Below are 13,126 nucleotides of genomic sequence, written 5' to 3' on the forward strand. Positions count from 1 at the left end.
AACATTTTCTACATATTTTTCATAGAATTTTATTTTTATTGTTTTTTTAGTTGTATATTATCGATTTTATATATATATATATATATATATATATATATATATATATATTAATTTGGAAGTTCTCATCACCCACATATTTCTACTATTTTAGTGCTCCAACTTTTTATGCATTAGTTACAACCATTTAAAATATGATCAAGTTACGAGCTCAATGCATTTTATTTGCAACGTGTCTTCTTCTTTTCTCCTTTGATTTCTGTCAAAACCACTACCAACTCTCTCTTTCCTATCAATCTCTTTTCTCATCTCCAAGTTTTCTTTCTCTCTCTCTAAATTTGAATAAATATGAATGAAAAAATGAATAAACTTCTTGGTGAAACTAATAAATGAGAAAATAACGGGCCTTAGGCCTTAGTGTGATGATTTTATTGGGCCCATAACCGACTTATATATTATACATATAAGGTTATACGCGTCTAATAAAATATCACTTATAACAAAGCTATTACTATAGTCTGAGAATGCGATATAAGAACAACATTAAATTAATTTTAGATGATAAAGATGTTGCTCCAACTAAGACCTTAACTTCAACTTGAAGAACCTTTTTTTCATATGTAAAAAATAGTAATCAAGTTAACATAAAGCGTGGCTAAGAGGTTAAAAAAAGGAAAAGAAAAAGAAAAAGCAGTTACTAGTATAATAGTTGCAAACTACTGTCAACAAAAAAAATGGTGACTAAGTTGTAGTAGTAATAGATAAAAGAGCCATGGACGGAAAAAAAGTAGCACAAACCCCCTTTCAAATCCCTATATGCTCTCTTAAAAATTATATTAATAACAACTAAAATAGCAATATACGAAAAAAATAGCAAGAGCCCCCCCACCCACCCCCCCTCCCCTCTCTTTTCAACCACATACTTGCTCTCTTATAAAGTCTTACTCAAAGACAACGCTAAGACAATCCATCGGTAAGATAAATAAAAGTGCGGAAAAGACTAACGCCACAATGGACGTCAAAGCTAATATATACACTTCCATAAAAGTTCATTACCTATAATTCACGTCTTCAGAAACTTATATCTATGTTATATAAGAAAAGCACATAAACTTTTATATATTGAATATCCAAACCTCTATGATTTAAAAAAAAAGAAACTTAGAGACAAAACATATTGCATCAACCATATCAACTTATAGAATATATACTAAAAAAATACAAGCTCGTAAGGAACACGTTATGGCCGTCAAAAGATAGACACAAGCCGACCTACTACCAAACTATCACATACTTTGGAACCTCATCCATCAACACTCTTTTTGATGCACTTTACTGTTGTTGGTTTGTATATTCCCGAAGAAGAAATCTTGTGCATCATGTGTAAGGGCATCGCCTCATAAACGATGCAATTAAAGTTATAAAGCCCTTGAAACTTCTATATATGACTTAACCAAACTACCCTTAAATGTCTCCCTCTCCTCACTTAAGATTTAGTCGCTTCCAACAAAGGAAAATAATAAGCTTGATCCAGCCCTGTTACTTTGTAAACAAGTATGGCGGTTACAAAGGAAATTTACGAAAGAAGTTTATTCATAAACGCAAAGCACAAAAGTAAGTATGCAACTTGCTGATATGATTCGTTAGAGCATCTCCAACGGAGATGATAAAAACGTATGATATTCCCTCCACATCACCACCCATCCTTCTCTTCTTTACAAAATCGTATGTTAATATGGACGGTTCCTTCTCTCTTTCCTCCATCTCGCTCACTCTCTTCTGTTCTTTGTTTTTAAATTTTGCCAACAAATGACTGTTAGTATAAACACATCTTATTTCTTATATTTCACATTCTTAGAAAATTATTTGATCCTCTTGTTTTACTAGTTAACGTCATGCCCCATCTAAATACTAATTTTACAAAAACGACTTTTTTTATCATTAGATTTGTTATAGTTTTCTGATAGATTACAAAACAAAACATAGAACAACTTTCATTAATAAATTTGTTTTAAGGGCGTATTGGTTTTTATTAATTTCAATTATCATTATATTTTGTTTATTGTCGGTCTCGACTAACAAATTAGCTACTATCACCTCCGTTAGAATTTTGTTAGTCACGGAATCCTTACCGTAATATATTGTTTTTAGTAGAATAATGGTAACCGTATAACCCAACAAATTGAAATTGAAACCCTAACCCCCAATTTATTCAATCCATTGTATTCATAAATATATATCAAATCTGATGATGAATCTCGAAGACGGAATTCGACGAGGAACGAATAATAATAATAATAATATCATGAATTTCACAGAGTTTTCATAACAAGGTAGCTGCAGTCTGTCTACTCATAGTTATCACCAACTGCTTCTTCTATCGCTTTTACTTATTATTATTATTATTATTATTATTATTATTATTATTATTATTATTATTATTTGCTGTCATTTGCACTTTATATATTTGATTATACAACACAGAGCTCGACTCAGCTTGTTTACTATTTATTGATTATTTTTTTTATATAATTAGAGTTATGTTTATATATTTTTTTTCTAGTATAATTTTTATATAGAATAATATATATTAATTAGTTATTTTTGTTTAATTATTCATAATATTATATATATATATATATATATATATATCAATTAATAATTATTAAATATATATATTTTTAAAAATTATATGAATGACAGGCACGTCTAGGCTCGCGATCCGGCTCGAGATCGATAAGTGAAGCTCGGGCTCGGGCTCGTTTATTAAACGAGCTTACTTTTAGGCTTAGGCTCGGGGTCAATTAAGCTCGCTCGATCGAGCTTTTTAACGAGCCGATCTCTAGTAGCTCGCGAGCAGCTCGGCTCGTTTGCACCCCTAAACATAGTGTAATTATAGTATAGCGTAATTGCACTATTTGATTCTCATAGCACGCTAATTTAATTTGTACGATAACTTTCCCCATACATATATAGGGGGCGTATATATCCAAGTGATGGTTTTCTACTTAAAATGGGTCTGAATTTTTCAAATGGGTTGACGCCACCTTGCACCAGACACACAACCAGTGTCGATACGCGCACAACTCCACGCGTCTAGCGCGATACTCACGTAATGTGGCATTGGACGCGTAACACAACACTGGTAAATGTGTAACTTATGCGTAACCCATCGCTGGTAAGCGTGAAACGCGTAATCGGGCCTGGTGCGTGGGTATGCACGAAACTCAAACCCACCGACCCGTTTGCAAGTTCTATTCAAGATTTAGGCCCCGTTTGTTTTTTTTAGAGATTTAAGTCTGAATCTGAATACCACATCTGAATGTTAAGAGGTGGTTCAAATGTCTGAAATCTGAATCATTAAGAGGTGGAGGCTAGAGACGAACCTCTAGTCGTCGGAGATGGAGCCTAGTCTCCGGGTTAGAAGTTAATGGAGGCCGGAGACAAACGTATGTTTTTTTTGGGTTAAGAGGTTTTCAGACCCACTAAAAGCTCTTATTGGTTCAGATGCTATTAAGACGCTGAACCTCTTAATGCCAGAAAAAAACAAACAACCCCACGTCTGATTATGTCTGACAGAATCAGACGTTTTCCTCTATTCAGAGAAAAGAGGCAAAAACAAACAAGGCCTTACTTTTAAAAAGTTATGGTGTGGATTTCTAAACGCACACCATAATGTAAAAACAGTCCTTCGGATTACTTTTCATTACATACACAAATCTTTTTGATCAATACACCATGATATATTTGCTTATCACCATATTACCATCGCCTTTTGAGAGTGGTGTACATGATTTTGGAGGTGTGAGGGTATTATGGTAATGTGCAAAAGGTTGGTAGTGCGTATGCTTGTATGGATCAAAGAGAGTTACATACAAATCGCTTCCTCTTCTTTATGGAGACTAAATATTTTAGATTAGTTTTTAAGTCTTCAGTATATTATTTTTAGCCTATCTCTTGACTAAATCAAGGTTCTAAAGTTTGGAAGCTAATGGTCATGTTGCTCGAGGGGATCAGTATATGATGCAACATTGCGAATGCAATGCCAGAACACTACTTGCCTTGCAGTTGTGCTAAATGCTAATGAGGTATTGTTGCTGCTTAAACCTTTTGCCATTGTAACTTTTTTGGGACTTATTTTGCTGTGTTGAAATTCTAGTATGGTGATCTGTGTTATATATATAGAGAGTCATGTTCAATAGATAACCAAATTTAGGTAGAGAAGTAAGAGAATCGCATAGACATTTATACCTGTTTCTTAAAGTGTGATACATAAATCATTTTTCTAACCACCTTTTTTTTCACGTTCATGCATTTCGTGGGATTTTTTAAAAGTATGATTTAATGTTTTATTATCATTATTATTTAAAAATTCTCCTTGTGTCTAAAGAGGCACATTTAGTTTCACCATTTAATAATCTCGACCTAAAGCAAACTCTGGTAGCACTAAAGATTGTAGCACTTTCATAGAAATGATGATCCAAGTACAACACCATTGAATTTAAAGTACTGAAATTAAGATAAGTAGCCACATTTGAGATAGGCTGGATCTCTGATTACAAAGATTAAATTATTAAAACCCTAATTTGATAACATAAACATTGACATCATGAAATAAACGAAGAACATCTACTTACCCTAATACTGCCTACGGTTACTAAACTGCCCCACTAAGCTGTTTCCTACAAAGTAATATCAATATAATTTAGGCAGGAATTAAGAGCGGGAAATAAAAATATTTGACTGTAGGAGTACTTCAGGTTTGACCCGAACCAGGTTCTTAACTTCTTATCACATTGAGCATTTTATATAATCATGTAGGAATTAGTTATTTGGGATACCAATGTTAATTTGGAATATAATTTGAAATGTAGAAGAAAAGGTACCAACCTTTTGATTGTTTTGTTTCGTCTTTTGTAGTGACAATCTGCAACACATTGCTTGGGACTTTGATTTTGGAACTGATCTTGGCGGATTGCAAACTTCATAAAAATGAAAGATGCACATCAAGGAACTTATATCTTCATTCGTGCTTGCAACACTCAAATGCATAGTATATTGCGCACTATAGCATCCAATGTTCCTCACAAATTATTAGGTACCAAATTACAACTTGTTCTCTAAAATGATCAGACTCCTGTAATGTCTAGTTGGTAACTTAGTATAGATTCAACATTGAATAAGTGCGCGTAACTGGTAGGCCCTTTCTTAAGAGAAGCTTAGGGTAGTGTTACCTATTTTGTGGTACATGTTGGCTTGAAGTATGGATGAAATTTTATGGTACATAAAATTGGCAGTTGCAGTTTGCAAAGATTCTATTCACTAATTCTTACATTAATCTAAACCGAAATAATATTTAAGCATACTGTTTAAGACTTCTCAAAAGCACTTCCTTAAGGTGGCTTTTTTATTTTTGTCTGAAATAGAAAGATTGCATCTCTACTTCACTCTCATATGTATGTTATGTTTTCTTCTGGTGTAAGATCATACATCTTTGTATTATTTGGATTGCCATATTAAACTATATTTTACAAAAAGAAAAAGGTGTCTTTTTTTGTTTTTTTTATAGCCGGGGGTCTCAATAGATATAAGCAGCTTTGCTAAAAGTGGGATTTTATTGGGCTGGTTTGTTTATTTGTAAGATCATAGGTGTTGCTATAGGCTATACATTGGGGTGGTTAGCATAAGACCGAATATGTAATTAATTGGGGTTGATGCTTTAGTTTTTTTGCGATACATTTTGGGAATAAGTTTTGTGCATTAAATTTAAAGAGCAAATTTTCACTTTGAGACGTTTTTATTGTTTATAGTTGTACCTCTAAAATAAGAAATATTTACATCCTTGTGTATTCTAAAAAATGAGTTTTCAAATTTGAAAAATTTACATTTTGAAAATTTACATTTGAAGTTTGAAATATTTGAAAATTTTACATTTTATTCTTTTGTGAACATGTTTACATTTAAAATCCCACGTTTGGGCTTATGTTATAACAATGTGATTGGGTGTTCGAGTCCTTGTACGACAACACTTCATTTTATTGCGTGCTTTTAGTAGCCACCGTCACACAATTGACTTTGTTCCTGCCTTTTTAGGGCTTACATTTCTTCAGCCGCTTACATGCCAGGGGTGCCACCGATCGTTACTCTTTCATCTGCATACAGGGTATACCGATTCTCCATTCTATGCATCTCTTATCTGTTTTTATATATGTACATGAAATTTTTTTGCTACGATTTTTTTTAATCTTTAAACCAATAGTTTTATATAGTCGATGCTATCGTAGAAATCGGAGATAGCGATGAAAGTTTACTTATCTATATTCTTTGTTGGATCTTTATCCGTTAACAGGGGCTCTATTGCACCTCATAAAAGAGTACTTATATCGATTTTGTTGCTAAGTTAGTGTCAACACGTTTCAATGTGTATTGTTTGCTGTAAAGATCTTGTGTAATTGTCAATTTTAATGAACGCCGACTAGCGTTGAATGTTGATGTCAATCGCTTAACGTTTGAAACATCAATCTTGTTTTAGAACGGAGCCTTTGTTTCTCATAAAACTTTCATCTTTTGGTAAATATCTCTTTAATTAAAGTTTTCAATCTCGTAATTTCAACTTTGGAGTTAGAGTTTGTATTTAATGTGTTAAATGTATTGCTAGTTGTTTTAATTAGGGTTTTAGCCCATGTAGTTTGCTAAAGCCCATGGGCCCTTTATGGGTTGTAGTTAGGGTTTTACTTGTGTATATAGGTGGTTCCCCCTTTGTATTATTCACACCTTTAAGTAATAAACATTACTTCATTACAACCATCTTATTCTTTACATGATATCAAAGCTACGGCTCTCGATCCAAACCCTAGCCGCCATCTGATCCGAACCATAGTCTGACCAGCCCGCTACCAGATCTGAAACGAGCTTTAACCTCGTTATACCTACTGTTTTGTCACGAAATCTTTTTTCGAGACACCTCCTTCCATCACCGCCGCCACCATCGTAACCAGCAACCTCCGAAACATCATCCGTCAAAAAATCGCCGCCAGCCGCCGCCTGATGCGCCGCCATGCGTCGTCACTGTCTCCCACGCGCCGGCGCGTGTGGGCGCGTGACCGGGCTTCCGGTCACCGGATTTTTTCCAGATCTGTTGTTTTTTACTTCCGAAGCTTCCTGTGTTGTTAGTTTTCTGATATAACAACCTTTTCTTTTTTCCGTCTGTCTCGGTTATTGTGTTCGAGTTCGTTCAAGCACCTAAGCCACCAGATCTGAAACAAACCCCAGCACCGGTTTCCGGATTTGTTTCAAACCCGTCCAGCCAGCCACTGTCGGAGTACCGTCACTGTTCACGCCGGATTTACTGTTTACGACGAGTTACTGTTCACTGCCGGAATCTACCATGAGAAACGAAAAACACACGTATACATTTATTAAGGAGTATGATCTGATTCAACGGTTTCTTGCCTCCCAGTTGAATCCTCCTCAAACCAACTCAGCACATCCGGGTAAGTTTTCTAGCCTCGACTCATCGTGGGTAATTGATTCTGGAGCCACACATCACATGACTGGGAATCAGGGTATTTTTTCTAGTCTTCAAAATGTTTCCCATGCACCGGTACGTCTTGCCGATGGATCTTCATGTCCCGTTCTCGGCATAGGATCCATTAGCAACTCGGAAAACCTAAAACTGTCTTCTATCCTATTTGTTCCTAAATTTCCTACCAGTCTTTGTTCAGTGAGTCAGATTACCAAACAAAACAACTGTTCTGTGATCTTTTACCCAACTCACTGCGTTTTTCATGAACTAGGAACAAACCGGGTAATTGGTACTGGTTTTGAATCAGGAGGTCTCTATCGTATATCCCCGTTTTCGCATCCTGTAGCAAACTTATGTGATTCTGCTGTCAGGGAGGCTCACTGTCGGTTAGGTCATCCCTCTACAGCGGTTCTAAGGCAAATGCGACCAGATTTACCAGTTTCCTCTTTTAATTTTCATTGTGAGTCGTGTCAACTTGGTAAACATACCAGGCGTCCCTATCCCCCTAGGGTGCCTAATCGAGTCAGTTCTTGTTTTGAACTGTTGCATTCTGACGTATGGGGTCCTTGCCCTATCAAATCTACGTTGGGTTTTGAATATTTTATTACCTTTATTGATGACTATTCTCGCACTACTTGGGTTTATTTGATGAAATCTCGTAGTGAGGTATTTTCCATATTTCGAGAATTTAATGCTTATGTTCAAAACCAATTTAACACCACCATTAAAACTTTACGATCTGATAATGCTAAAGAATACTTTTCCACCGACTTTTCTTCATACTTAAAAACCAACGGCATTATTCATGAGTCATCGTGTGCGTATAGATCTCAACAAAATGATGTGTCCGAACGCAAAAATCGTCACATATTGGATGTTGCTCACACAATCATGATCCAGTCACGTGTTCCTCATCGTTTTTGGGGAGATGCCGTTCTCACTGCCACATATCTGATTAACCGCATGCCCACACCTGTTCTTCATGGTAAAACACCGTTTTCTGTACTATTTCCCAACGATGATCCATTTCCTCTCGCACCTAAAGTTTTTGGTTGCGTCGCCTATGTTCATGACCATCGTCCGAAAACCATCAAACTTGATCCCCGAGCCATTCGTTGTGTCTTCCTTGGTTACTCACGGGTTCAAAAAGGGTATCGGTGCTATAGCCCATCACTTCACCGATACTTTACTAGTGCTGATGTCACCTTTCATGAGTATCCTTACTTTCCCGAGTGTTCCACTCCTGTTTCTGACCCGTTTCCTGACCTCGATATACCCACATCTCCCTTCCTCCCCACCATTCCTGTGTCGATTCCCTCTACAGATCCTATATCTGCTGATTCTGACCCACCGACTGAACCTCCGCCACTACTTTTCACATATGCTAGGCGAGGTAAGGGTCAAATATCAGAGACACTTGATTCACATCCAGACCGCAACCCTAAGATCTCCTCAGATCTTCCGTCTGCATCCGAACAATCTACACCTCTCACTGATACATCCTTACCCGATCCAGACACTACCCCTGATACACCCGTTTATGATCCTCCTGGTGCACCACTACCCGATATACCTATTTCTTTTCGCAAAGAACCCCGGAAATGCACTCGTTACCCGATTCAGGACTATGTTGCCTACACCCACCTATCTTCTGAATCTCATGCGTACACTACTACCCTTAATTCCTACCCGATTCCCAAAAATGTGACGAGCGCTCTCGCTCACCCAGGATGGCGACAGGCTATGGAAGATGAAATTGGGGCTCTAAAGTCCAATCATACATGGGATCTTGAAACACTTCCTAATGGGAAGCGTATTGTTGGTTGTCGTTGGGTGTTTACAGTTAAACTACACCCGGACGGCTCCTTACACCGCTTAAAGGCTCGGTTGGTCGCAAAAGGGTATTCTCAGGCATATGGCATTGATTATGATGAGACCTTCTCGCCAGTTGCTAAGATGCCATTTGTCCGTATTTGTATCGCTCTTGCTGCCATTAATCATTGGCCGCTCCACCAGCTTGATGTCAAGAACGCCTTTCTTAATGGTGTTCTTGAGGAGGAGGTATATATGGAGCAGCCACCAGGGTTCGTTGTTGAGGAGGAGGCCTCGAAAGTTTGCAGACTACGTCGTTCTCTATATGGTCTTAAACAGTCTCCCAGGGCATGGTTTGGTCGATTCTCTAGTGTTATGGGACAGTTTGGGATGACTCAGAGTGCCTACGATCACTCTGTCTTCTTTAGACACCAGAAAGGAAAGAGGATTATCGTAGTTGTTTATGTGGATGACATTATAATCACAGGTGATGACGAGGTCGGGATCACCGAACTCAAGCAGTTTCTTCAGTCTCAGTTTCAGGTCAGCGACTTAGGTCGATTGAGGTATTTTCTTGGCATAGAAGTATCTCGCTCTCCACAAGGAATACTTCTCTCCCAACGAAAGTATGTCCTTGATATGTTGACCGAATGTGGCTTACTAGGTTGTAAACCTGTTGATACCCCAATGCTTCCTACAAAGAAACTCCTCCCAAAGGAAGGAGATCCAATGAAAGATCCTGAGCGATACAGATGATTGGTTGGATAACTTAATTATTTAACCGTCACACGACCGGATATCTCCTTTACTGTCAGTGTTCTGAGCCAATTTATGGCTGCACCATACACCGATCACTGGAATGCTGCCCTTCGTGTCTTAAGATATCTTAAGACCTCACCTGGTTTGGGTATATTATACTCTGATCAGGGTCATTGTCGTGTGGGTGCCTTCACGGAAGAAGGAGATGGTCGGATATTAGGGTGTTCTCAGATGCAGATTGGGCAGGTTGTCCGATTTCTCGAAGATCTACCACCAGATATTGTGTGTTTGTTGGAGGAAATCTTGTATCATGGAAGAGTAAGAAGCAACACACGGTTTCCCGGTCGAGTGCCGAATCGGAGTATAGAGCCATGGCAGATGTAACATCAGAGATGACATGGGTACGTCGTCTTCTCATAGAACTCGGGGTTGTTTCTAATGACTTGAGGTTATACTGTGATAATCAATCAGCCATTCACATAGCCAAGAATCAAGTATTTCATGAAAGGACAAAATATATTGAGGTCGACTGCCACCTTATCAGAGATCGAGTAGTAGGCACACAAACTGATCCTCCATCCATTCAACCGGTTCATGTGAAGACAAACTTTCAGCTTGCAGACATTCTAACTAAACCGCTCCGGAAAGCTCAGATAGATTTCATTTGTAACAAGTTGGGCATGATTAACATCTATGCTCCAACTTGTGGAGTGTTAAATGTATTGCTAGTTGTTTTAATTAGGGTTTTAGCCCATGTAGTTTGCTAAAGCCCATGGGCCCTTTATGGGTTGTAGTTAGGGTTTTACTTGTGTATATAGGTGGTTCCCCCTTTGTATTATTCACACCTTTAAGTAATAAACATTACTTCACTACAACCATCTTATTCTTTACATAATGCATCAAGAGATGTAGTTCATTTAAGGTTTAGAGTTGCAGTAAAGTGCTTAGTTGGAACATCTGCAAATTTGGCTCCCAAAACAATTATCAATTTCATTTTGATAACAGTTGATAAAAGAGAGAATGAAATTTTAATATCAATTTTTGGTCTTTTCTAAAACCTGTATTGTTATCATCTTTTGATGTTTAAACAGCGTCGTCGTTCGACCTTTGTGGATATGGACAGTCATGATGCTCTGCCTTTACTTCTTGTATTAAGAATGTAAGTTCTTATATTTTAAACACAATTAGATAGACCACTTAATATTCATCTCTGTTATTGCACTTTTATGGTGTGAGTTTGCAGGTGGTTAAAGTCAAGAGCTGTACCCTCACTGCATCAAGTAAAACGTACGATAAAGAAAAGGTTGGTATACGGTATTTAAAATTTGTGGTACTGAACTACTGACACTTAAAATAATTAATCTTTGTTTTTTGTTGATTCAGATCAAAACAAGCATAAGGCGGTATGAACCATGAAGCAGCATGTTGTTGGTTTTTATCTTTTTGTTATGGCTTGACTGGCTTTTGTCTCTTTAGAGATGTTTGATTGTTAAGAGTATGAGACCATGTTTGTTGTTATAAATGTTTGTCAAGATTTGGATCTTTTTTCGGTTTGCATCCTGCTTTTTGTTTTGATAACCGTGATAACCTCATGGGTTCTGCCAATACCCTGCGGACCATTGGGACCAGTATAATGCGAGCTTATACTGGTGGTGTAATCCTAATTTGTGACGCAGTGGGTATGGTTTTACACGTTTTTGAGGCACGGGCTGCATTTTACTACATTTTTCTGTGGTTTTTAACCCGTTTAACTTCGTTTTAAGTTTTTAACCTTAGCATTTTATATATGTGATGCAGTGGATACTTGGATATGAAGTATGGTAAGCCGAAACCTATGAATGCCAACGAGTGATGCGCAATGGATTTTACTACGAAGGAGCTTATTGGTTCCGGATTTAGTCCATTCGTGCATGTTTCGTTGGCTGTGATGTTTATGGGCTTGCTGGTTGTCAAAGCTCAAAACCATAACTATTTTTTGAATTATACAGTTAATATAGTTCATTTAAAAAAGTAATTTTTTTTCATAAATCATCAATTTTTATATAAAAAAGTGGTTTTTTATGTCAACCTTTTCTGATTTATGAACAAGTTCTATAAACAATTTAGAAAAAAAAACTATATAAGACAATTTATAAACAGTTTCATTATGTGATGTGTATGTTTGTAAATTATGCCCAAGTGTTTAGGCGTTCATGCTTTCTTCATTTGAAAATTCAAGTGTTTTGTTTTACGTTAACTTTAATAATTTTTAAAGATCTATGTCTCAGTGACAACGGTGTCCCTTCCCAAGGGTCATAACACTTGTCATACTCTACTATCTAAGTTCAGATAACGGTGTCCCTTCCTAAGGGTCATAACACTTGTCATACTCTACTATCCAAGTTCAAATCCTTGTTACAGCGGTGTTGCTCATAATTTATGTAGCTGTATTATTTGGAGGTTTCTAATACAAATTAGTTTTTTAACAACTTTCACTAAAAACAGCCAAAACACCTTTTCTACCGAGAAAATAACAAGGGCTGACACATACAAAACTGAAAACAAATTACACATAAAAAAAATTCCATCTATCACAATCTAGTGTTAAACAATTTGTCATATTTTTAATTTATAACAAACTAAGAACTTTTACATCCCCAAGAATGTTATTAATCTTCAGAGGCTTGTTATTGAAAATTAAGTTGTGGTGATCCCACCAAATACACAAAACAACCACCATAACTATAGATTGAACAATTTTCCTCTTGTACACAACTTTGGGAACTTGTTTAAACACTAAGAATATCACCAATCCACGTAGCGTGAAAAGGTTGAATATTGCACCACACACGGAATCGTTTTCACACCACCGTCACAACATAACAAGACGTAAATATATAATCAACTGAGCCCCCCCCCCCTAATTGCGGCAACTATTCGGGTGTTTTTCAACTTTAATTAAAAATATGAAAATATTAGTTTATGTGTTATATATTATTATGTTTATTATATGTAACAATTGAGAGTCTTGGGCACCAAGACCTTATTACGTCA

The 13,126-nt window shown here is 36.8% G+C and overlaps 1 long non-coding RNA gene across 2 annotated transcripts; it reads left to right on the plus strand.

The window, feature by feature from the left end:
* Nucleotides 1-1,259: 1,259 nt before the first annotated feature.
* LOC143618896 (uncharacterized) lies at nt 1,260-11,396 on the plus strand. 2 transcript variants are annotated; one of them, XR_013151101.1, is made up of 6 exons: nt 1,260-1,611; nt 3,969-4,085; nt 4,918-5,095; nt 6,091-6,160; nt 11,185-11,252; nt 11,337-11,396. It is a non-coding gene; the product is annotated as an uncharacterized LOC143618896 (long non-coding RNA). The 2 variants fall into 2 exon arrangements; XR_013151102.1 differs by lacking the exons at nt 1,260-1,611; nt 4,918-5,095 and having other exon boundaries at nt 3,655-4,085.
* Nucleotides 11,397-13,126: the final 1,730 nt, after the last annotated feature.

Source organism: Bidens hawaiensis, unplaced genomic scaffold (assembly GCF_021521415.1).
Source record: "Bidens hawaiensis isolate Kalapana, Puna unplaced genomic scaffold, B.hawaiensis_p1.1 tig00002343_1, whole genome shotgun sequence".
Classification (NCBI taxonomy): domain Eukaryota; kingdom Viridiplantae; phylum Streptophyta; class Magnoliopsida; order Asterales; family Asteraceae; genus Bidens; species Bidens hawaiensis.